General features: G+C 40.6%; 1 long non-coding RNA gene across 2 annotated transcripts in view; it reads left to right on the top strand.

Moving 5' to 3' along the window:
- The window catches only part of LOC133475869 (uncharacterized), a 103615-nt gene extending 79364 nt beyond the window's left edge, over positions 1-24251 (top strand). Inside the window, exon 4 of one of the 2 annotated variants that reach the window (XR_009787958.1) lies at positions 24143-24251. This is a non-coding gene — a long non-coding RNA (uncharacterized LOC133475869). Of the gene's footprint in view, positions 1-11257; positions 11482-24142 lie in introns of those variants that run through there. The other variant, XR_009787959.1, reaches the window with a different exon arrangement.
- The last annotated feature ends 2874 nt before the right edge of the window (positions 24252-27125 follow it).

The following is a 27125-nucleotide window of genomic DNA, read 5'->3' as shown; positions in this document are numbered from 1 at the left end:
ATGTTTTCAAACTTACTGAAGAGGATTGAAATTTGTGGAAGCCGCAATCTCTGTATTTTCCTTCACAAATGTCTTGTCTTTTTGCCCTGATTCCAAATTGGTGCCAGTAGACAGTGAACTGAGACTTTGTCCCTCCCATATTGTTACAGTAATTCACTCAGAAAGCACTTCCAACATGGTGGCTGCGGGTGTGACGTCAAGGGAAAACTGTCTACAGTATACTGCTTCTCTGGCAACTTGGAGCAAAGGGCTCTGCTATTCCACACAACAGAAAAAGGACAGGGATAAGCGGCAGGAACACACCTAAAGTCTGACATACACTAAGGAAGGAAATTACTCCCAAAAAAAAGCACTATAAGCTTTACGAAAAGTGTTTGCCTATACACAATTTTAAAACATTGTTATTTTTCAAAACAGTGCCATCTACTGGATATTGTTCTACACTGCCTCCTTTTCAATGCCAAAAAAAAAAAAAAAAAAGCTCAATAACATACATTACACACAAAGCTGTGTTGTCCTACTGGACTTCCCAGGGTATTGAACAACTATTTACAATTGGGCCCATTGAGACTTGGTTGACCTCCAATGCCATGACATAAGAATATGTATATGTTTTGTTATAACTTCACATTGTCAACATAAGAGTGAGAGTTGTTGAGTCATCTCAAACTCCAAAGTACTTCACATTCTGGGGTTCCCACTTTGGTTTGCAAATACAGCACAGATGTCCTTAACAAGCATGGCTGCTTGGCACAGATGTTGGAATCACTTGGCTGGCATTACAGATGCTGCGAAACACAACTGTCATGCTGTGTATTTGGACAAGTGTACATAACAAACAATCAAAAAAGAGCCAGGATGATGGACAAAAAAATTAACATTTTGGGACAAATACATAGTTTCACATTTCACCCTTACGTAGCTACCTCTCCGATTAGTGTCAATCAAAACAGAGCATTATTTTTGTAAAGGCTTTTTTTTATACACCTCATATATTGGATCACTGTAATGTCCATTTGTCATGTCCTGTTTACATGTTTTACGTGTTACTCTGGCTTCTCCTTCATTCTCCCCAAAATGCATGTTAGGTAAACTGAAAACTCTAAAAGTCCATATGAATATGAATGTTTCTTATACAGTATGTGCCCTGCTATTGGCTAGTGTAACCCCCTCTCACTCAAAGTCAGCTGGTGTATGCTCCAGCTCACCCATAACCCTAATGAGCATCAGTACTATAGAAAATGGATGGATGGATGCCTCCCACAGCTGTCTCCCCAGATGCTAATCTAAATCTCATATATATATATACACAGGATCATTAAAGCTGTGAAGCTTCGTCATATTAAAAGCTTTGCATGCAAGGTGGATCACAACAATCACTGCGAGCATTTAATTGCAGCCAATGATCAATTAAATTATTAATTTGTCCGCGCACTGTTCCACAAACATGAAAACCAATCAGGTTGGAGATTTAATCTCTCTCACTGACAACAACATTATGTTCGAGGTGCCATTAAAACACATCGCACAAAATTGAGAAATGAAAAATTTACTCCATAAAACTAGCTTTAAGTGTGAAATGAAGTTCTTCATCATTCAATTTGCAGTAATAAAGTTTGATGCTTCTATTTTTAACATCATTAAACAACAATTTTGCTCATTATTGCTGTTAATTTTGCGAATAAACATCTGTATGATCCCTAAGACTTTTGGGATAATATTCTATGGACTGAATGTTGTACTTTTTGGAAGGTGTGTGTCTTGTTACATCAGGTATAAAAGTAACACAGGATTTAAAAAAAAGAACATCATACCAACAGTAGAATATGGTGATGGTAGTGTGATCGTCTGGGCCTGCTTTTCTTCTTCAGGGCCTAGACGACTTGCTGTGATTGATGGAAACATGAATTCTGCTCTTTACGACACAATACTGAGGAAGATTATTCGGGTATCATTTTGTGACCTCAAACTGAAGCATAATGGGATTCTGCAGCAAGGCAATGATCCCGACCATACCAGCAAGTCAACTTTTGAATGGCTTAAAAAACAATCAAGTTTTTGGCATGGCCTAGTCAGTCTAGACTTGAATCTGATAGAAATGCTTAAAAAGGCTGTTATGCTCAGAATACCTCCAGTCTTGCTGAATTAAGACAATTCTGCAAGGAAGAGTGGGCCAAAAATATCTCAGAAGAGATGTGAATGACTCATTGCCAGTTATAGAAAATGCTTGATTTCAGCCTGGTGTCTCAACCCGTTATTAAGTGAAGGTGGCAATTAATTTTTCCCAAAAGGCCAGGTAGCTTTGAATTGTTTTTTTTCCCTTATAAAAAAACTGAATTTGTTTGATTATCTTAAACATTTAAGTGGGGAAAACAATAAGAATTCAAGAAGGGGGCAAATACTTTTTCCACATTGTTTTCTACGATATTGTTATTTATTGAGATGCACCTATATAGACAAACAACCATCCACACTCACCAATAATTTTGATAATTGATCTGGATAATTTTGAGTCTACAGTTAACATGACCTATATGTTTTTGCAAAGTGGGAGATTCAAACCCTGGACCACTCCACTTTGAGGCAGATGTGTTAATCCTTACTCATTGTACTGCCCTTTTGCTGTTTTTACACATTCAAATTAAAAGTCAAAATGCAGAGCTACGGCATTTCTTGAAATAAAAAAGACGATAGATCAAAATAAAGAAAATACATTTGAAGTTTTTTTGTCCACAGATTGCGCACTACCACCTGACTTGTATGCATTAGATATATAAATAATAGAAATTAGATGGAAAGTTGGGAGATTTCAAGAAATGGACATGATTGCATTTAAGATTTTCTTATTTTCAAGTACCTTGAGCTGCTGTTACCGGTGAGATGCTGTACAGAATGACCCTGAATCTGCATCACATGATGATGACCACACACTGATCCAGCTGCACATAGGAGATATTGACTCAAAATGCCCCGAAGTGATCATTAATGAAAATACTCCTAAACCTTTCAAACCAGCGCATGCACATGGAGAAGAAAATCATACATCTCTTGCATATTTTGGTCACTGCAGTGCGGCTGCTGGGGTTCATAGAGGCTGCTGATGCATGGACCCCCACAGAGGACACACACGAACAAATGACTTTTCCTGTCAGCGGTATAACTCACACAGTATCACAATGTCACTGCACACAGTCAACAACAATGCTTAATTCTAAACCTGCACTGATGAGTGCCGGTGGAAATTCAAATATCATAAAGTCTTCTCGAAATGTGTTTTAAACACCTCTATTGTTTTGGTCAATTGAACTATGACTATAGCATACACAAATGTTAACATTAACAGTGAGTTTGAGATTCTTAATTCCCTGAAAGAAAATGTATGTCAATGCTGAGTAATGCTGTAACCAATCTGAAGACTAACACAGATTAATACATCACAGCTACAGTATAACAACAATGGGTGGCTGGTTGGATGGCTGTATTAATGTTAAGAGAATGGTCATAGTTTTGTGAGAAATGGAAGTCTTAATATAACAAGAAGTTCTACAAAACAAAATTTGTTTGTAGAAAGAAGTCACGAAAAAAGTCTTAGAAGTCTTAATATTAGTAGAATTATTGACACCCACTAAAAAGGTTTATAATTCCCTATAGATGCCACAAGATGGCGGAAAGGCACTACATGAAGCGTCTCAACTCACTTAAATGTAGTTCCAAGATGCCACAAGATGGCATCAAGTATTCTTATACTGGGCTTTGGTTTGAGCACAAAACAGCAAATAGATTAATTTATCGGGGAATAATGGAGGATAGGTTCCTAAAAATAACAAATCTGTGAATGTGTGAATATGCAGGCTTCACACCCAAAAATTAGCAATTCAGGATGAATAAGGTTGAAATATTTTATTGTTATAATATAAAATATTACATTGATAAAGTCATAGTTTAACTTGCAAAAAGTACCAATATTATGAAAATGAATTTATAATACTAGGAGAAAAAGCCCTAATCCTAAAGGAATAAAGTTGAAAAACTCAAGAATAAAGTCGTAATTTGTGAGAGGAAAGTATTATGAGAAAACGTAATCCCTTAAATTTAATCTCTTAATCCCGAGAGAATACAATTGAAATATTTACTCATAATGTCGTGATTGCCTTGCTTGATTTTTATTCAGGCAGCACAGGTTAAATTCCCACTCAGTGACGGCGTGAATGTGAATGGTTGCCTGTCTCTTTATGTGCTCCACGATTGGTTGGCGGCAATGCGAGACTAAAAAAATTACTTATTACGACACTCAATACTTTCACTTAGTACTTCCATTTTGGAAGAAGGAAGTTGGTGACACTTTCAGGTTTTTACACCAAGCACCAATTCTAACAGATAACATCCCAGCTACTACTTGAGATTTGCCACTGTGATTCTTAAAACGCAAAGTAAACGCTCCTGTCCAGAGAACCTCGCCGGCAGTTTATCCCGTCACATCTTGAATCTAATCTTCATGGTTGCTGTGGCTCCTTAGAGACGATGACTCAGCCAGGCAACCTTTTGCTCAACTCTCAGCTTAAGTTGTCTCCTGTTTTTCTTGAGCCTGCTGTCATTCCAGAAGCTCAGTGTTAGTCAGAGCTGCCTCTGAGAGAGCATTTTGGAAAAACGTCACATAGCATCGTGGGATATCAGTGTCTCCACCCCCATTTTTTAAAATAATGGGCTTCTCCTGGACTGCTTGCCTGGTGGTTAGCACGTCTGCTGCAAAGGTTTGAATCTTGTCTGGTCTCCCTGTGCTCTCGTTGGTTTTCTCCAGGTAGCTTCCTCCCACATTCCAAAAACATGCATGTTAGGTGGATTAAAGACTCTAAATTGTCCATACATATGAATATATGAATGGTTTGTTATTTTCAAGAAAAAATGTATGATACGTGACTAAAATTAAAAAAACTACGAAAATAAAGTAGCAATCTTGTACAGTGGTGCCTTAAAATATGAGTTTAATTCATTCCGTGACCACACTCGTAACTCAAAACATCTCAAATCCATCCATCCATTTTCTGTACCACTTATCCTCACTAGAGATGCGGGCGTGCTGGAGCCTATCCCAGCTATCTTCAGGCGAGAGGCGGGGTAAACCCTGAACTGGTCGCCAGGCAATAGCAGGGCACACACACACACACATATAACCATTCGCACTCACATTCACACCTACGGGCAATTTAGTGTTTCAATCAACCTACCATGCATGTTTTTGGGATGTAGGAGGAAACCAGAGAAAACCCACGCAGGCACGGGGATACATGCAAACTCCACACAGGCGGGGCCGGGATTTCAACCCCAGTTCTCAGAACTGTGAGGCAGATGTGCTAACCAGTCGTTCACCATGCTGCTACATCTCTAATCATATTTCCCCATTGAAATTAATGTAAATGCCATTAATCTGTTGCATCCTCCTCAAAAAGGTTGTGTGACATGCTTTTTAAGAATGAAAATAGTACCCTGTGTATATTATTGTATTTTATAAAAACATATAGTAATGACATAATTAAATTGAACGCAAAGAATTAAATAGTTAGTGTATCAGGATTAAAATTCATTGCGGCTCCTTCTGGTGTGTGCGGCTTGGCCTACGGGGTGTCGTATAATACAGTCATGCAGACACAAATGAAGAAGAGTTTCACAACTACTGTAAGTGACTCAGTAAAAGGCAGTAATCTCAGTCATTCTTCACTGTGGATAAAGAATATATGCCTGTGAGTATTGTTAGGTTTTCTTTCTACATGCGGTGTCACACCACTTGTGTTCAACTATCCGTTGCTTTAGTGTTATATATATCCACATACTGTAGACGCTATTCATTAGCCCGTCTATGGCATTTCCCATGATGTGTTAGCATTAAGCTAGTGGACTTTAAGGCAAAGTTATGTGGTCGTTTCAAATGCACAATGTGTAATTCTCTTGGTTTTATGTTTCATTTGACATTAAACTAAGTGGGAGGGGCAGTAACAGCTTGAAGCATCTTTTTTGAAAATTTGTTCACTATCTGCTAAACTCTTGCTTGTTGTGAAGTGGGTTGAGTTGAGTTCAGTACCACCATACAGCGTTCGTATCGTACTAATTTTGTTCACAAGTCAAAGCAAAAAATTTTGCGAAATGACAGCTCATATCTTCAAAAAGTTGTACCTCAAGACACCATTATACTGTATTAATAGTCTAAATTATAAGAATAAAGTTGAAATGATGTACACAAAGTTGTAATTTTAGTCATTTTATAAGAATAAAGTCAAAACGTTACTTAAAAAGTTACTTACTACAACTTAAATTTTATGAGAAGAGAAATCATAATTGAAATACTAATTTTATGAGAAAAAAGTCATAATTTCATCCATCCATCCATCCATCCATCCATTTTCTGAGCCGCTTCTCCTCACAAAGGTCGCGGGCTTGCTGGAGCCAATCCCAGCTATCATCGGGCAGGAGGCGGGGTACACCCTGAACTGGTTGCCAGCCAATCACAGGGCACAAACAAACAAACAACCATTCACACTCACAGTCACACCTATAGGCAATTTAGAGTCTTCTTCAATTAATGCATGTTTTTGGGATGTGGGAGGAAACCGGAGTGCCCGGAGAAAACCCACGCAGGTACCCGGTTCCTCAGAACTGTGAGGCTGACGCGCTAACCAGTCTTACACCGTGCCGCCGTCATGATTTCAGTGCAAGAAAAAAAATAAAATCACAATTTCACCAAAATCCAAATATTCTAAGCATCATATGTTTAGAATTAACCAATTACATTCAAACTTATGTTAAATGGAATCACCACACACCGGCCACCGTTTAAGTGTCTCTGATTACCCCAAATAAATTTCAGCTGTTGTAGTAGACTTTTCCTTGCTGAAGCCTGGCGGTTTTGTGTGAACACTAACTGCTATTTCAAATTGTTTATATTTCTTTCCACCTTGACTAAGACCCCAGTTCCAGGTAAAGAAAAACAGCTCAAAGCATGATGCTAAAAAGTTTCACCTTGGTTTCATTGGACCATAACAAAATATCTTAAACACATGGAAAAATTTATTGTCCACAGAAACCAAAGTGGAACATTTTGGCCATAATTCCAAAATGTATATATGGAGCTAACACAACACTGCAGTCAGTGTTAGCATAAAACCTGCAGGCTTCTGCTCAAAAGTGAAAAAATGTCAGGAAAACCTACTAAAACAGAACAAAATTGAATTGGGTTTAATAAGAGTCACTTTAAATGGTGGCAGGTGTGTGCTGACTCGCATTTGAGATGACTTTGAATGGGATTGGTTAATTCTGAAAACAGCCACATCCACAGTTATAAAGGGTGTGCAACCACAATAAAAAACAATAAAAATATAATTGTTTTAATTCAATTGCCCTGTTCAGGTTATAGGTCACTTTAATGGTGGAAAAACGTTTTTAAATTATTTATTTTGGTCACTTTTTATATGACAAAAACCTGGCATTTGAACAGCGGTGTGTAGACTTTATATTCACTGTAAATACAATTTAGAGCTTTCAATGAAACTTGTTTTCTCTGTACTACAGATTAAAAAAAAAATTATTATAAACTAAGATGTTTGGACAAAGGTCATAAGAGAACATGTTATACATCAGCACTCAGCAACAGTGAAAGTTGCTTCCCTCCCAAGAGGAATATGTGACTGTGTTTCAACATGCTTGTCAGTAAATATGTATCCTGCTAAATCTCTCCTGGTTTGATTCTCTTCCCCATCTTCTTTGTATTTCTCTCTTCGCAAATCATCCTCCATCTCCTCCCTTCTTCCTCTCCAATCTGTCTCCATCCTACCTGGATCTTATCTACACCCTCCACATAGCGACACCAAGACGGAGCACCATCCCACTGGATGGTGGCCAATCTCTTTTTCTTCTTCTCCTTCACAGTTTTGTCGCACTCGGGTATTTAAATGCTAGCAAGTGGGGGAGCTGTGACGAAGGACACAGAATTTGGGCGATTAGCCAGCCTTATTTTTTCAGTGGAGAACATCGCCATCTTTGTTCACATTTTTGTTGATTACTTGGTGTGAGACAGAATTTGTATGCGGTGTTAAGCATGATTTTGATGACCATTTGCAGTGATTTGGGGCAACATGGCTTCAAATCCATCACTGTTTTTCTTTGTTTCTACTTTATAACTAATACACAGTCGTGCTTTAATGTGAGACTACAAGACCGAATGGGTTAGAAACTCAGTACAGTACAATGGTTCTCATTGTGTACTGCTACTTGCCATTCCAAGGTGTACTTGAATTTACAGGGGCTCAAAAGTACTCGGACAAAGTAATAGGACCTACTTCAGACGGACTACACCTTGGACTGGTCGCCAGTCAATTACAGGGCATGTACAGTGGATGTAAAAGGTCTACACACCCCTGTTTAAGGTTTTTGTGATATAACAAATTGAGACCAAGATAAATCATTTCAAAACTTTTTTTCACTATTATTGTGAAAGAGGAAATTATGAACAGTTTGAAATAACAGTCGGTGTTAGCACAATACCTTCAGGCTTCTTCTAGAAAGCAAAATAACATGTCAGGAAAAGCCAACTAGAACATCTGAACTTTATTTGGGGTTCATCAGAGGCACTTTATATGGTGGCAAGTGTGTGGTCACTCCCATTTAACATGAGTTTAAAAGTGATTGGTTAATTCTGAGCAGCAACATCCCAAATTGTGCAAACACATCAGTTGTTTATACTGCCCCTCTCAAAAAGATCCCAATTGAGTTGTATAGGTTATAGGTCACATTAATGTTGCAAACGTTTTGAAATGATTTATCATGGTCTCATGTTTTATTATATCACAAAAACCCGGCATTTGAACAGGGATGTGTAGACTTTTTATATCCACTGTGCATCTCAATAAATGGTAATATCATAGAGAAGTTCATTTATTTCTGTAGTTGAATTCAAAAAAATGTTAGCAGTTGGTTTACAACTTGTATAAAAGTGCAAAAATACTATACCCATAAAATAACCAACAGCCATTAATGTCTAAACTACTGGCAACAAAAGTGAGTCCACCCCAAAGCGAAACTGTCCAAATGGAGACCCTCAAAATAGAGCAGAAAGTAAAACCATTGTACCATTGTGGTGGTGAATAAAGCAAACTCTTACAACTCTGTTATTGCCTGAAAACTTCTGGACCGAAATGTTTTAAACCTGGCCAACACAGCAGGACTGTGTCAAACTACTCCTTGAATTTCAAATATTATAAATGTTACTTTAGAACTCAACATTCCCAAAATAACCCCTTCTGTGCTATGAATTTTAGTGATTAAGAAGACTTTCTGACGCCCCCCTGACTGACAGATTTAAGTATTATATGAATTTCTCTTTAAAAAAAAAAAAAAAAAAAAAAAAACGGCTCAAAATTGGAACAGGCAGTTATTATTTAAGATTTTCATCTCCATTGGTCAATTAGAGTCTTGTGTAAGACTTGAAGAGGCTCGCGTGAAAAATAAGAATAAATCCCCAAAAAAGACTAAGCGAGCACAAAGCCTCTTAGTGCTGAATGATGGCGGTTGAGGTGGAAAAACGTTAAGCATAGGGAGGAGAATGATTACTCACTGTGCTTACTTACAGCGCTTGCTATGATGATTTTTCTTAAATGTCCTCAAGAAGCAGAGGTGAAATATGAAAGCTTGGCAAAAACAGGAAGTTACAGCTATCTGCTAGTGTTAGTTAGACTTAATATGAAAGTAATCAGGTCGCTTCTAGACTTTTATTAGTGCCTCCCTTTGACCATAATGTAAGTAGGATCCAAGCCAGTACAGCTTAATAGCGGGGTCATTGACAGGACATACTGTATTTGCATCAACAACAGTTGATCTTTTTTTAATTAGCAGCCCCTTTTTATGGTGCCTTTTTCCTTTCATCATTAGCTATTCATGATACATTTCACAGAGAATTCCAACCTAAAAATGGGAGATAGTGATAAAACCGAAAACATGATTGTCTTTGACAGCATAGCATAAGGACCCATATTCTACTATAGACTACTTCTACTAATAATAGTAATAATAATAATAATAATAATAATAAGAAGAAGAAGCTTTTTTTTCATTTGTTTTAATAACAAAAATTACAAATAAACGGTGGCTATTTCTTTCACGGCCCTCCTCCAAACATATTTGGAACACGAGGCCTTCACAATGCCCGATTATTCATTCATTATAAAAATAAAAATAAACGAATCAGTGAAACCTATTCTCAAAATTCACCAATTTGCATATTGTTTTAGTGTTCTTGTAATGCACTAAAATGCCACAAGAAGGCGCTAACGGCCTGTCTAATAGAAAAGTAGTTATTGGTGTCAAGTAAGTATTGTTGAAGTGATACAGCTTGACTGAAAGTATGTCAGGGAGGAGCTAAGTTTAGCCTGGGTTGTTAGTGGAAGTTACGGAGTCTTCACCGCATGTGCATGTGCTAGCTGATGAGAACCCTCAATGGAGTAAACAAGATTGTCTGACAGAGCTACGAGGTCGCCAGCAGCAGGTGCTAACTTCACCAACCAATGTTAGCAAACTTACCTTCAAAATTGCAGAGGTATGATAAAACATCCATCCATCCATTCTCTGTACCAGGGACAGGGTACACCCTGAACTGGCCACCAACCAATCACAGGACAACGATAAGACGTGAAACTTAAAATAAACATTGATCCACAGTGACGGGAAGAGTGAGAGCAACTCTAAGACCAGTCCAGAGGGCAACTCCACCAGGGGGGAACAATATTCCCATACAAACACCAATGATTGACATTGCAAAGTTTCATTCTTTCATTCATCTTTTCTTTCCTTTTCCAAGAGTGTCCCCCCTAGTTTGCCGTAGTGTGAGTGTGCAGGTAGAGCGCAGCATGCTCATTCGGCTCTCATTATATGCATTTACAAATACATATTTTACACACGTCATCATCCTGTGTCAAAGCACATTTCGCACATGCCAGGAGCGATCACTATCTTTAAGCCATTGTTTTTATTTTATTTATTTATTTATTTATTTATTTTTGCTATATATTTTTAAGGATAATGTAAGACGAATTTGTAATGATAAGTGTCTCAGGATCATGGTTTGGGGTATATTTACAGATTTAAAAAAAGAAGAAAAAAAATACTCCTCTAAAGTCTCATAAAACCTCAAAATTCCAAGCATATGTCATGGAGAAGAAGAATTTTATCCTTCTATGGCTTTTAATGGCTTTTTTTGCAACACTTCTTCCAACAGGAGCAGCCTCAAGAAGGGATTTTAGAAGATGACTATACATCAGAAGTTACATGAAATAAGTGGACTCCAGCATCATATATGTCGTCACTTATTAGTGGTTAACATTTTTTTTACACTTGTATGATTGTTAAGCACATTACGATGTCGTCATTCAGTCATTAAAAGTTAAGGATCATTTTATTGTTTTTACATTTTAGTAAAAACAGTGGTTAAATAATTTTTTACATTCGTATAATCATGTTTATTTTTATGATGAGGAACTGACCCTGTCCGAAATAACCACCATAATAGTAAAAATAATCATTTCTAAAGCTGCGCATACAGCCAGATGAACAATACAAATATTTAGTATGGGCGACTTATGAATAAAAGGTGTCAATATGTTATAATGAATAATTATTTTACTGGGGACATATAGGATATTATATATGGAATATATTCAAAGGAAGGGGAGGAAAAAGATGCAACATTTGAGATTCATGTCAGTCAGAGGTGAAATAATACCATCTGCACACCCTGACTATCACTGCCAAGACATCAGGTGCATACAAGCAAAGCCACCACACACAACCAATACATTTGTCTGTGTTTTTGCATCACTACATAATTACAACACCCACGCAGTGACATTATTGCAAGCCGGCCTTCTAGTCCACCCAAACATTGTGAGTCGTGGCACAATAAATAATAAACAAAACCGTGAAAAAGAGGAAGATGACGTTAAAAGAAGCCTAACCATATTTGCACTGGAAATGATGAATAATTGAATTTGTGAGGCATCACACACACACACATGCACACACACACATACACTGGGGAAAAACACCACTGTGTCACCAGTGCCATCTAGGGATGGTCTGCAGAAACATGCACAACATGTAGTGGAATTATGCTTTTAGGGTCTTTTTTATAGTGGAATAGTGGGATTTGAACATGTTAAGTGTCTGTTTGTGTGTAGTGTTTCCACTCGTTGTTCAAGAACATAATAATGAATTGTTTCCATTTGATTATGCAGTTATTAAGTAATTTGCAGTTGTTGTTGTGGTAGCCTTTCTGTTTATCCATCCATTTCCATATCACTTATCCTGTTCAGGGTCATGAGAAGCTGAAGTCTAACCCAGCTGACTCCACTTCCTCCGGCTCTTCTGAGGGGATCCCGAGGCGTTTGCAGGAAAGCCGAGAGACGTAGTCTCTCTAGCATGTCCTGGGTCGTCCCCGGGGTCTCCTCCCGGTGGGACGTGTCCGGAACACCTTACCAGGGAGGCGTTCAAGAGGCACCCTAATCAGATGCCCGAGCCACCTCATCTGGCTCCTCTCAATGCGGAGGAGCAGCGGCTCTACTCTGAGCCGCTCCCGGATGACCGAGCTTCTGACCCTATCTCTAAGGGAAAGCCCGGACTCCCTGTGGAAGAAACTCATTTCGTCCGTTTGTATCCGGGATCTTCTTCTAGGTGTGGGTAGGAACGTAGCTCGACCTGTAATTAGAGAGCTTCGCCTTTCGGCTTAGCTCCTACTTCACCACAACGGACCAATACAAAGTCCGCATCACTGCAGACGCTGCAGCGAGCATCCTGTCGATCTCCTGTTCCATGCTTCACTCACTCGTGAACAAGATCCCAAGATATTTGACGACAGGCACCGACTACCTTACTGCCACAGCTCTGGTCAGCCGCCTCGGCAATGGAGGCGTGGAACATGGTCCACTCGGATTCAATTTCCCCTGCCTCCCCCGACGTGGGTGAAGTTCTGCCGGAGGTGGGAGTTGAAATTCGTTCTGACAGGGGATTCTGCCAGACGTTACCAGCAGACCCTCTCTATACGTTTGGGCCTGCCAGGTCGGACCGGCATCTTCCCCCACCATCGGAGCCAACTCACCACCAGGTGGTGATCAGTTGACAGCTCCTTCCCTCTCTTCACCCAAGTGTCTAAGACATGCGGCCGCAAGTCCGATGACACGACCACAAAGTCGATCATAGAACTGCGACCTAGGGTTTCCTGGTGCCAAGTGCACATGTGGACACCCTTATTCTTGAACATGGTGTTCATTATGCACAATCCGTGGTGAGCACGGAAGTCCAATAACAGAACACCACTCGGGTTCTGATCAGGGGGGGGCAGTTCCTCCCAATCATGCCCTTCCAAGTCCATGCCCACGTGAGCATTGAAGTCCCCCAGCAGAACGATGGAGTCCCCAATGGGAGTGCTCTCCAGCACCCCCTCCAAGGACTCCAAAAAGGGTGGGTACTTTGAACTGCTGTTTGGTGCATAGGCACAAACAACAGTCATGACCCGTTCCCCCACCCAAAGGCGGAGGGAGGTTACCCTTTCGTCCATCAGGGTGAACCCCAATCTACAGGCGCTGAGCCGGGGGGGAATAAGTATACCCACACCTGCTCGGCGCCTCTCACCGTGGGCAATTCCAGACTGGAAGAGAGTCCAACCCCTCTCAAGAGGACTGGTACCAGAGCCCAAGCCGTGTGTAGGGGCGAGCCCGACTATATCTAGTCGGAACTTCTCGACCTCCCACACCAGCTCGTGCTCCTTCCCTGCTAGAGAGGTGACATTCCACGTCCCTAGAGGCCTAGAGGATTTTATCAATTGCTTGACTTTTCATTTAATTCTGTGAACAGTTGAAGTCCATCCATCCATCCATCCATTGTCCGAGCCGCTTATCCTCACAAGGGTCGCGGGGGTGCTGGAGCCTATCCCAGCTATCTTCAACCCTGAACTGGTTGCCAGCTAATCGCAGAGCACATATATACAAACAACCATTCACACTCACATTCACACCTACGGGCAGTTTAGAGTCTTCAATTAACCTACCATGCATGTTTTTTGGATGTGGGAGGAAACCGTAGTGCCCGGAGAAGACCCACGCAGGCGCGGGGATAACAGGCAAACTCCATACAGGCGGGGCCAGGATTTAAACCCCGGTCCTCGGAACTGTAAGGCAGACGCTCTAACCAGTCGTCCACCGTGCCGCCCAGTTGAAGTCTTTGCAGTAATTTAGAATTTATTGGCATGTAGTTCGGTGAACATCTATCCCAGCTAACTGCCGGCAGGAGGCGGGGTACACTCAGAACTGGTTGCCATAAGAGACTTGAACAGTAATCTATGTTTGCTGCTGAATTCTCTCATACATACGGTACGAGTATATACAATATACTATATATTTGGATGTCGTTGGAGTAACAAAAGTATCTTCATACATCTTTGAGGTTGACTGCATCTTTCTACTATTGTGCGTGTCAATTGGACCTGACTCTAATGCCAACGGGAACTTCCACAAACCCACATCTTTATTTCCCGTCGGGCACTGGCACTGGAACACAACACACAGAGGCCAGCTGTTGTTCTTTCCGCTGTTATAGTCGTTAATGTTGTTATTCCCACTGGCTGCTCTTCACATGCCACTGGCAGAGCTCGGTGCCCTTGGCATGGCGACATTCCAGAGCCCTTCCATCCCCTTGTTTGCCATTTGGAGACTGAGGCTGTGCTCCATGGTCAGGATCATCTTACCCCAACTAGGGATTGAATGTACTGGCCAAGAGAAGAAAAAGATGTTTTGCTTTTGACGCTCTTGTCTAACTCTACATTCATTATTTTTACTGCTGCGAAGATTAAAAACGGATAAAGGAGAGGCCGCACTGACAGGCAAAATATATGGAAGGGAAACTTTTAATTGGCTATGCGGAGGACAGATGTGTTTTGTTGTTCCATTACCAACTTTCATTTGCCAGAGCACTGCAATAGCGATTTACAGTAAACACTGAGGGTAGCAGAATTTACAAGCTTCCAAAGGTATCCTCTCAAGTCCCAATTAACCCAGCCCAGCGATTGTTCAACATGTAAATCATATTTCTGTAAAGGATTTCTGTGTTTGAATGAGTCTGACCCAAAGTGTACCGATGCAACATTTATCCTTGATGTGTGTTATTCAATCACTGGAACACAAACTAGTGAGTGGGCGGGACAATGTCGCGTTGCGGCAATAGGCTCGTCTCATTTCTCAGCTAATTATTCAAATTAGATTGATTTGTTCCCCTCTCCTCTGCACTCAGTCGAACTGTCAAAGAGCTGCAGCGCCTCTGAGATGCACTATCTGTATCTCACACACTCATACCCAGACACACACACTTCTGAATTACACTGTAATTCTTCCCAAGTTCCTGACAATAAGCTCATGAATACTGAAGAAATCCCTTCCAAGCGCCATTCTCTTGACTTGTCAAGAAAGCAATGAAATGCGGGGGAGAAAGGATGCCTTTTGGCTTATTTGCATGGGATCTTAGGAGAGTAATGGAATGAAATATGACACCCCAATTTAATTACTGCATCAGGATCGTCTTGCGCCGCTGTATAAATATCGATTCCGGCTGCTCTGGAACATCTCTCTCTATCATTGGCTGCACACACTCTTTCATTCTGTTAGACTGCGGGACCCAATTCAGATTAAGTGCCTATATCTGACTTTCAGGTGATCCATACCTGCTATCACTTTGCTGACATTCAACCTGAAACAACCCGCAGGTGCATACAGACAAAACAAAGGTAAAAAATAATGGTTAAATTGTGCAAAATATGAAGGGTGGGAGCAACATATCAAAGAAAAATCTACGATAACAGGATCAGTAGGCTAAGATCAACACTAGATACAATTGTGTCGGGTTTCGTTAGGGGAAATATTTAGGTGAGCACAACATTTAAAAGAAAAATCAGTAACGTAGGATCACTGTCATGTCTATGTGTGCGTCATGTCCCTCCCGCTTCGTTTTGTGCTCACCTGCTCCTGATTGTGTCTTCGTTATCCCCGATTATCTCATGCATTTAATCTTGTGTCTTATTCTGTCTCGTCGCCAGTTCATTGTACCTTGTCGTCACGTTCCACCATTCCTTGTTCTTGCCACTGACACATAATGAGCTTTGACCCTGTTTGATTATTGACCTTGTCATTTTTGCCTCACGTTTTTGGATACTTCTCGGACCCAACTGAACCCAACCTGTTTATTAAACAGAGTGTTTTTTGGAACTGTCTTTTACCTTTGAGTCTAGTGTGGGAAGTGGGACAATCGGAGGAATCCATCAGTAAAATTGGATTGACACTCGATGCAGTGATTTAGTGTTGGGGTGTACAATTTGCAGCACCTATTGGGTGGTCGCCCTAGGTGAAAAAATGTAGGTATGTGCAAAATTTCAAAGAACAATCTATGGCTCTGCTCAATGCAGGGAAACAGGTTTCAGTGTATTTGCAAAGGTTTTTTATCGTTTCAATCTGTCATCCATACGGAGCTGGCGTTTTGGGAGCCAGAAAACAATAACTTTTTAAACCAGGTCCCAGAGTGGATAAATCTCAAAAAGCTGCCCTCAGGTTTCTGTGTATAGAACACATATGTGTCTTCCCTGAGACAATGATGTTGTTGTCACACTTCTCGTGAGACCGTGCGCGAATACCACTGACATTTACAACTGTAATCATGAATTACCGTATCAGATGCTCGTTACCTTGGGCTTTCACTCTGAAGCAGAAGTTGTAGTTTATTGTTAGTCCATTTTTCAATCAGATAATATCTCTCACATAGTAAAGACTTGTAATGGAGCCCCCAAAAGGGGACTTTGCTGCAGATGAGCTTTTGCTTCAGGTGTCAACTCTAGATGCACACGTGAATTCTCACTGTTAACAGCCCCTGAAATTACACCCAGTCTCCTTAGCAATCGGCTTCATAGAATGCCAATGGATCCCTGAGGTAGTGTCCTGGGGCCTCATGTACAAAAGGTGCGTACGCACAAAAACGTGGCGTCCGATCTTTTTCACGGAAAAGTTCAGATGTATCAAGAGTGACATGAGCGTGGAAATGTGCGGTGCGTCACGCCAACTGCATGGCTAGCGTACGCACGTTTCTGCAGTTTTTGGTGCTTTGGCGACATTTAGAGGTGATGCTGGGAAACTTTTCTCATAAATCTGCACACCAGAGACACATGAATAATTAGCACTGATGAACAATTCATGCCCGGCAACATTTGATTTCAACAATGCAATTGAGGCAAGGGGGAATTCATTTGTTAACCAGTGTATTTAATGAACGACTAATATTTGTGAGGACACCTATTAATTGATCATGGCGATCATTTATGCCGCCTATTGCCCTCACAATCGCTTCGTGACTCCAGCACATGCACTGAAAAAAAGAGTCCTTTGAATTTACTTCATTTAAACATTTACATCAGTTGCACAAGATTAAAATGTGTTTAAATTGACATAATTTACCCCTCTTCTAAAAAAAACAGTGTCCTCTCCTGTGTATTAAAATAATAAATTGAGTCATCAAAAAGGAGTCAAAGTTTTTTATATCCTCTTTGATATGCTGATGTGCTTCAATTTGAATTCAAAAGATTGATTACAAATACCACACATACAACATTTATCTCACAGGGCTGAGTGTAGGTTACTGTATGAACACATTTGTTATGCGTTCTAAAAATACATGGTATTAACCTTGTGGGGTGATCATAGTCAGCCACGTCCTCCCATCACGCCTGAGAGAGCAGCGTCACCCATGATCGCAGTGATTCTCTCCGCAACATCACATTCAGAAAAATTATTTTTCTTCATTACCTTGCTCATTTTCCTTTTTTTCTGATCATGCAGAGATCGGCATCTCAGGTGCAGGGTTCATTTAAATATGATTTGGATATTCAAATGTGGGCGTGGACAGGGAGGAGTCTGCTACTCCAACATGTGCGCTCATTTCCACGTTGATTGGAATGTACGAAGGAAATGTGCTTGGATTCATGAGTACGCAGAGTTTCATACATCTGCATATTTTTGTGCGTACGACGTTTTCTGAATTTGAGTGTACGCCATGTTTTAGGAGAAAATCCACGCAAGTCTTTGTACATGAGGCCCCAAGTGTTCCTTTTTTGGGGGGGGGGTGTATGTGGATACATGCTCGCAGACGCGGTGCAGCTCGTCATCGCCGCCAGGCAAGAGGCAGAAAATAGTGTTAAAGTCAGACAAAGAGATGTCCCAATGAATTAAACACACAAGCTAAAAATCCCCTTTCAAAGCATTTCAGTGTAAAAGATCAGAGTGGTGCTCCAAGCGCCCTAAAAATCCTTAAAAAGCAGAGGCATTTTGTAAACAACACATCCTTCCTCACAAGGTCTAAGTGTTTTCTCTGAGCTCTTAACAGGCTGAAAGCCTAACAGCAGTGTCCAAACAAGCGAAGCAGAAAATGAAAACCCTGTCAGTGGGTTTATCCATGTAAAGAGAATCATCAACAGCCTTGAAGCAGCTCGTGTTGTCTCATTTATTATAAATAAATGTCTTATTTCTTTATTTATTAAGTCACACCGAAGGCAAACATTCCAGTTGCAAACGAGATTAAACTAAAGAAATGATCCATCCCAGTCTTGGTGCGTGATATGCGTTTGACACCCACTGGTGGGTGTACGGAAGACCACCAGCCTTGCAGGAGCAACTTTGACTTTCAACCCACTCGCTCTCTGCCTCGCAGGGGCACGAAACATCCATTTTCTAATGGCCCACTCGTGTGAATCACCACTACATAGGCTAAAGACATTTCGACAGCGCTTGCGGGGCTGCCGCATTGCGAACACAATTGCGGCAGTGTGTTCTGTTAATTGTAGAAAATTATTGGAGTAAAGAAGGCTATTGAAATGTATATTTTCAAGTAATATTTTTTTTAAGAAAAAAAGTAATATTTACAAGAACAAAGATGTATTTTTTGGGATGAGAAGTCATAATCAGAATCAGAATCATCTTTATTTGCCAAGTATGTCCAAAACACACAAGGAATTTGTCTCCGGTAGTTGGAGCCGCTCTAGTACAACAGACAGTCAATTTACAGAACACTTTGGAGACATACAGACATTGACAAAAAACAATTGTGCAAAAAGATGCCGAGTCCTCTAGCACTTAGAGCAGTTCGAATGACTAATATCGCAATAGTCCGGTGCAATGACCATCGTGCTAAGGGCGCTGAGACTTCAAGGAGTGTATGCGGTTTAAAGTGACGAGTAGTGCGATAATCTGGGACAATGGTTGTGCAAATGTTACGGATACTCCTCAATCAGTGTGCAAATGGAGCAGATGCTACTCTGGCATGAGTGGCCAGTTTATGCAAATAGTGCAGCATGGCGAGACAACTACAGCGAGTGCCCGAGTAATACATAATTGGCCCCACAGAAATGTGACAACGAACTCAAGTCAAAAAATTGCCAGCTTGTTGTAATGGAATTATAGGTTAGCTGTTTAAGAAGTTGATCGCAAGAGGGAGGAAGCTGTTGGAATGTCTACTAGTTCTAGTTTGCATTGATCGGTAGTGCCTACCTGAGGGAAGGAACTGGAAGAGCTGGTGACCGGGGTGCGGAGGGTCAGAGAGGATTTTGCACGCCCTTGTCTTAATCTTATGAGAATACAGTTTTATCTTTCCAAGATAAAGTCATAATATTATGATATTAAAGTCAAAGTTCAACAAGGGAAATAGTCATTATAAAGTAAATTTAAAAAATACAACTTTATTCTGTTAATATTATGTCTTTTATTTAGGAAAAAAATACACCTTTATCCTCTAAAAAAGTGGTTCTCAAACTTATTACACCAAGTACCATCCATTTTCCGGGCCACTTATCCTCACAAGGGTTGCGGGAGTGCTGGAGCCCATCCCATCTATCTAGGGGCAGGAGGACTGAACTGGTTCCCAGCCAATCGCAGGGCACATATAAACAAACAACCATTCGCACTCACATTCACATCTACGGGCAATTTAGAGTCGTCAATTAACCTACCACGCATGTCTTTGGGATGTGGGAGGAAACCGGAGTGCCCAGAGAAAACCCACACAGGCACGGGAGAACATGCAAACTCCACACAGGCGGGGCCGGGGATTGAACCCCGGACCTCAGAACTGTGAGGCAGACACTATAACCAGTCGTCCACCGTGACGCACACCAAATACCACCTAAAAAAAATAATAATAATACATACATACATTAAAATTGTAGCATACTGTAGTAGGCCTAAGTGTTAATCAAAAATGAAAAAGTGGTTTTATTCCTCAAAAGTAAATTTTAAGTTATTTTAAGACACTGTAACATAATGCAGTTTTAAGATTAGCACAGCATGCTTGATTATTTAACACTCCATTCAGTTATATTATCAAACTTGTAGCCTCAATTTGCATGTTCTTAAAAAATGCTAAATATTTCATAATGGGGGAATTTTTAACTGGGGGAGGGGGGGAAACTATTTATTACATTAATTCACACAAAGGGATTTGCAAGGAATGTAGAGTTTCAAGTTGTTTTGTTCATTATTATGTAAACGTTGTCTAATAGATAAGAAATTGATCAGGGTCTTCCTTCCATAAAAAGTGAGAATGGCTGATACACTGGGGAAAAAAACATTAATAGATTGTCCAGGGGCCTCATGTACAAAGACTTGCATGGATTTCCTACTGAAACATGGCGTACGCTCAAATCCAGAAAACTTCGGACGCACAAAAATATCCAGATGTATGAATCTGTGCGTACGCATGAATCCAAGCACATTTCCTTCGTACATTCCAATCAACGTGGAAATGAGCGCACATGTTGGAGTAGCAGACTCCTCCCTGTCCACGCCCACATTTAAATATGCAAATCATATTTAAATGAACCCTGCACCCGAGAGCCCGATCTCTGCATGATCAAGAAAAAAGGACAATGAGCAAAGTAATGAAGAAAAATGAGTTTTTTGAATGTGAAGTTGCTCAATGAAGTGGAGGTGCACAAGAAAGTCCTCTTTGGCTCGCTGTCCTATGGCGTGAACAACACGCGAAAGAGTAGCGAATGGGACACCGCGTGTGTGGCTGTCGATGCTGTGGGGTCGGAACAGCGCACACACGCTGAACTAAAAAAGAAGTGGTCAGACATTAAGGTGGATGTGAAGCGGAGGACAGCTTCCCACCGCAAAAGTGTGGCCAAAAAAATCCGGAAGAACCGGCGCGGAGGGCCTCACCCCGTTCGAGGAGAGAATCGCTGCGATCATGGGTGACACTACTCTTTCGGGTGCTGGGAGCACGTGGCTGACTCTGATAACCCCACAAGGTTAATACCATGTATTTTGTATAACTCATAGCAAATGTGTTCATACAGTAACCTACACTCAGCCCTGTGAGATAAAGGTTCATGCGTAAATGTTGTATGTATGGTATTTGTAATCAATCTTTTAAATTCAAATAGAAGCACATCAGCATATCAAAGAGGATATCAAAAGCTTTAAGTCCTTTTTGATGACTCAATTTAGTATTTTAATACACAGGAGAGGACACGCACACTGAAAAAAGAGAGGTAAATTATGTCATTTCAACACATTTTAATCATGTGCAACCGATGTACATGTTCAAATTAATGAAATTCAAAGGACTATTTTCATGTGCAGTCGCAGCCACACGCTACATGTTCGGGGGACGCGTACCGTCCCTGTCGTCTCCTCCAGCATCCCCAGGGTCTCCGACGCAATTACGCTCCAGCAACCGGCTGCTGCTGCACCCGTGCAGACTGATAAAAAGAGTCCTTTGAATTTACTTAATTTGATCTGGAACTGTTGTCGGGTCTGACCTATTTTCAGGCTGTCTTCCGCTACAATCAGTAAAAGCAGTCAAACGAAGGTCAGGATTTCCAAGGACCTGGAACCTCATGTACAAAGACTTGCATGATTTCCTACTGAAACATGGCGTACACTCATATCCAGAAAACGCACCAAAATATCCAGATGTATGAATCTGTGCATACGCATGAATCCAAGCACATTTACTTCGTACATCCCAATCAACGTAGAATTGACCGCACATGTTGGAGTAGCCGACCCCTCCCTCTCCACGCCCACATTTAAATATGCAAATCATATTTAAATGAACACTGCACCTGAGATTCTGATCTCTGCATGATCAGAAAAAAAGAAAATTAGCAAAGTAATGAATAAAAATATTTTTTTCTGAATGTGAAGTTGCTCAATGAAGAGGAGGTGCACAAGAAAATCCTCTTTGGCACGCTGTCCTCCAACGTTAACAACAGGCGAAAGAGGATATCAAAAACTTTGACTCCTGTTTGATTAATCGATTTATTATTTGAATACACAGGAGAGGTCACGCGGTCGCAACCACGTGCTACATGTTCAAGGGATTCGTCAAGATTCCCCGGTGTCTCTATAGTGTCACAGACATGGAGTATTCGTCCACCGTTCTTCCCGTCTCCTCCGGCATCCCCAGCGTCTCCGACGCTCCAATAACCGGCTGCTGCTGCCCGCCCAACTGGCCATGTCCACACCCGTGCACACTGATAAAGAGTTCTTTGAATTTACTTAATGTGCACATGTACATCGGTTGCACGTTATTAAAATGTGACATAATTTACCCCTTTTCCCCTAAATGTCATTTTAACACATTTTAATCATGTGTAACTGATGTATATGTTCACATTAAGTAAATTCAAAGGACTTTTTTTTTTCACTGATTCTTTTTTTTTTTTTTTTTTCGATTGCGATTGTGAGTGCAACAGTTAATTACACAATTAATGGGTGTCCTGAGAAATATAAGTGATTCATTAAATACACAAGTTAACAAATAAATTCTGAGTCCTTGCCTCTTTTACATTGTTGAAATCAAACGTGGCTGGGTATTAATTGTTCATCAGTGGTAATTGTTCATGTGTCTCTGATGTGCAGATTTATTATAACAGTTTCCCAGCATCATCTCTAAGTGTCGCCAAAATGGGAGCAAAAACAAAAGTGTTGCGTTTATATTTTTGTTCAGTATAACTTGTCACCAGACAAGCGCCCACTCAGCCCAGAATGACAGTTGATCACGAGGACAACTTCAGAATATTTGAGGAAAAAAAACAAAACAAAACAGAAATAGGTGTTCATCTAACCATAAGGGACAATGAGACTGTTTACAAGGAAGTATGTCTCGGTCATTCCGTCTTGGTCTGCCGATTCAATAAACCAATGGATCGCACATTTGACACCAATTTTATCGTAGAAATATCTGTTTGCTGTGAGACTAATAAAAAAGGTTCTTACAGGGTCAGCTGACTTAGGTTGTGTTTATTCAGAAGACAGAAAGGATGCCATTATGACAGCGTCAACACTCGGCAAACAGAGAGGTCAGATTAATAGATAGCTCCAGTTGGTCAGGGAGCTATTGTATCAGAATACCTCTCATCCATCCATTTTCTGAGCCGCTTATCCTCACTAGGGTCGCGGGAGTGCTGGAGCCTATCCAGCTATCATCGGGCAGGAGGCGGGGTACACCCTGAACTGGTTGCCAGCCAGGGCACATATAAACAAATAACCATTCGCACTCACATTCACACCTACAGGCAATTTAGAGTCTTAAATTAACCTACCATGCATGTTTTGGGGATGTGGGAGGAAACCGGAGTGCCCGGAGAAAACCCACGCAGGCACGGGAAGAGCATACAAATTCCACACAGGCGGGGTCGGGGATTGAACCCCAATCTTCCTTAAACAATCAGTGACTATTAATGAATATATAAGCAAAAAAAGATATAGGATATTGAATGATACTGTACATGACACAAAATATATATGATTTTAACATTTAAATCAGTGTGTTTGTTCTTTCCTTTTTATCAGTCACAATATTCAACCGATCCTCTTCAAACTTTTCCCATTGTAAGTGCAACAACCCGACATATCTAAATAAACAATATAGTAAAAAAAATCAACATAATCCGATGGCCAAAACAGCAGAGATTTGGTCAAATTAGTGCACGTTCGTTCTAGGCTGTTTGTTTCATAGATTTACAGAATGCTGTTCAGAACACAACAAAAAAAACATTCCAAGTGAGATATATTTGCAGGCAGACCTTCAGACGGGGGACATCATGACCACTCACTGGTGCTACGTACAACGATTGACATGTAGAACGCCCAATAACTGCATAAACAAGGACTGAAAAGCTGGAAGGAGGGAAGGACCATTTTTGTTGGTCAAAAATGTGGAAATGTTTGCTGACTCTGATTTCTCAATTTTACTGCATCCTGTGCAGTTTTTTTTTAACCTCGTTTCGAGGATGTTTTTTTTATATTAAAACCAAGTTGAGACCAAGGCTTCAGACTATTTTGATTAGGTGACGTCAAGCCAACTAATCCAATGTTGCAGCTCTAGTAGGTTTTCACACCTGCACCAACTTACTCTATCCACAAAGCTTTAAAATATGTGGGGAGTCAGTGGAAAATACACTTTGGCAGTTCAAGGCAGTCTAAATGAAGCAGGCAGCATCTTTAAGTCTCCCACCCACCAGGACACAGAAATGGTGAGTGGATATGAGGTGAGCAACACTCAGACTAATGTCATCTAGGCTGTTACATTTACCCACACTCACCTAATCTCATCATTCCATCAACGGGCTGCTAGAAACTACATCATTTGATGTGGACAAATCTGGCCTCTTGAAATCTTTTCCACGATCTCAAAAAGTCTTTCAGTGATTTGATAGAGCGATTCATCTGCCACGCTCTGCCAGGGTGGGGCCAGTGGGGGCCATCCAGTGAAGTCAAGTATAACACTTAGAGAATTGACGATAAGGCTAATAGCTGTAATGCCACGACTAATCCAATTACAGCTATTCTGTTACATGAAATTACAATGTTTCCCTTTAATAAGGTATTATCACGGGCGAGGAGTGGGGGGTCACGATGCAACGGGGTTACCTTGGTTACAGTCAGAAACCCCTCAATTAAATGGAAGATAAAGTGGAAAATAATATCCACATGCACCCCACACAAACTCAAGACTTAATGGAATATCCTCCTTCACTCACATCACCTGGGAAGTACTCGTCATGCAGTGAAAACACGAGTCACAAAAGGCAAACTTCATGATGGCTTGATGTTATTGATGGATCGTGCAGCATGATATTGGTCTAAAAAGGCTCGAAATGAGCAGGTAAAAAAATTGAAAAAAGAAGTTTACTCACGCAGGGAAGCAGATAACACAAGAAAAGGAAACTGACGGGGGGAAACTCTGATAAGCCGATGAGACCATCTGCTAGAAAAATCATATTTCCCATGAGCCACTCTGTCAAAAACACTGCAGGATTCAACAGAAACACACTGAAAAACAGCCAGATGCCTGAATCTGAGGGGGAAAAAAACAGCTCCATTTCCAAATCAAAGATGCTGCTGCTTCTCTTTTTTTTTGCACAGACCACAATTTATTAATCTTAAGAATTTGACCAAAATGTGAAAGTTCTTCAGTAGTCAGTGCTTGACATAGCTGCATTTCATGCACAGTCTATGAGCTGCTCATCACCCTGTGATTGGCTCATATTTGGTAGAATGCCTAGTCGCTTTTCACCTACTACTGTACCTAGTTGGTTGTCGCTGAAGTAATTATAGTGGTTGTAGTAACAGTATTCGCTGTAATAGTTGTAGTAATAGTGGTATAATTGGTAGTAGAGCAAGTCAGTAATGAGTAGGGTTGGGCATCATTTGAATTTGAGCGATTCCCGTCCCTCATTTCGATTCCAGTTCCAAACGATTCTCTATTCCGATTCTTTTAGGGGGCTGGATCAAAAAAGTTTGCATGGTTTAAATAAAGGGCGTCCAAATTATCAACATCCATTTTAGTAGCAGCCAGCAGCATGACTAAAATGAACATTTGACACGGGGTTCTTTATAACCAGTATCAATATCAAACGAATGGAATAAAAGACAATGTGTGTGGAACTCACCTAATTGACTTAATAGTCATTAATTAACAACATAGCTTTGTTAAAATAGTTACTTGCGACTGTTTTATCACATCAAATGCTTTATGTGTGCGAGTTTTAACTTGACTTCCTCTTTTAAGCATTTAGAATAAAATTTTGAAGGGTACACAATTTCAGTGGTTATCCGGTGCAAACATGCATAAATTGGAGACTCTAAATTGCCCGTAGGTGTGACTGTAAGTGCGAATGGTTGTTTGTTTGTATGTGCCCTGCGATTGGCTGGCAACCAGTTCAGGGTGTACCCCGCCTCCTGCCCGATGACAGCTGGGATAGGCTCCAGCACGCCCGCGACCCTAATGAGGAGAAGCGGCTCGGAAAATGGATGGATATCTTCAAACATGTATAATGAATTTAGAAACAAATCTCTGAATTCCCTTTACAGGGCCTTTAAAGTCAGTGTACATTTGCACATCTAACAGTCATCAATCTGCCTGTTCAAAAAGTAGACATTTTAATCAAGACAAAACAGGCAGGGGCTGGGAAACACTCATGTCAAATACAGAATACCAATTGAATAAGGTAACGGAGGTCATTTTTCATCTTGACGTTTCTGTGTATTGAAATGATAATGATAACACCACCCATAATAGGATTCCATTGTTTCGTGTCAGCCTATTAGATGGAACTGTGTGGAAAATAACAATCATTAATTACTATTTGGTTCTTTGAGAGTGCGCAGAGCTGTCAAGTGAAAAGGAGTCAAACTCGAGTTTTATTTTCCTTCGAATATTACTTGTCTGTTAATAAAAGAAAATTCAATAAAAATGGTTTCTGGATATTTGCTAAGAAGAAGTTTGTTAGCTTGATGCATGTCGATAGCTTGAGCGGCCTGACTGAAGCAGATGTGAGGACAGAAGCACGTCATCCTCAAATAACTAGCCCGCGATCGCATTAAACTTCTCAAAAAACACACGCAGGCTTTTGTATCGCGTTTCAGTGCCAGTGTCCAAACAATGATTCATATAGATATATCATCACATTTTGGAGCGTGCCATTTATCGGTATTGACTTTTGTCACGCATCCCTAATTATTGTCAAGTTTGAAGGCCATGGAATTACGGCATTCGAG

This window comes from Phyllopteryx taeniolatus, chromosome 3 (assembly GCF_024500385.1).
Source record: "Phyllopteryx taeniolatus isolate TA_2022b chromosome 3, UOR_Ptae_1.2, whole genome shotgun sequence".
NCBI classification, from domain to species: domain Eukaryota; kingdom Metazoa; phylum Chordata; class Actinopteri; order Syngnathiformes; family Syngnathidae; genus Phyllopteryx; species Phyllopteryx taeniolatus.
The sequence above is the reverse complement of the archived record's forward strand: the minus strand, read 5'-3'. Positions and strand labels throughout refer to the sequence as shown.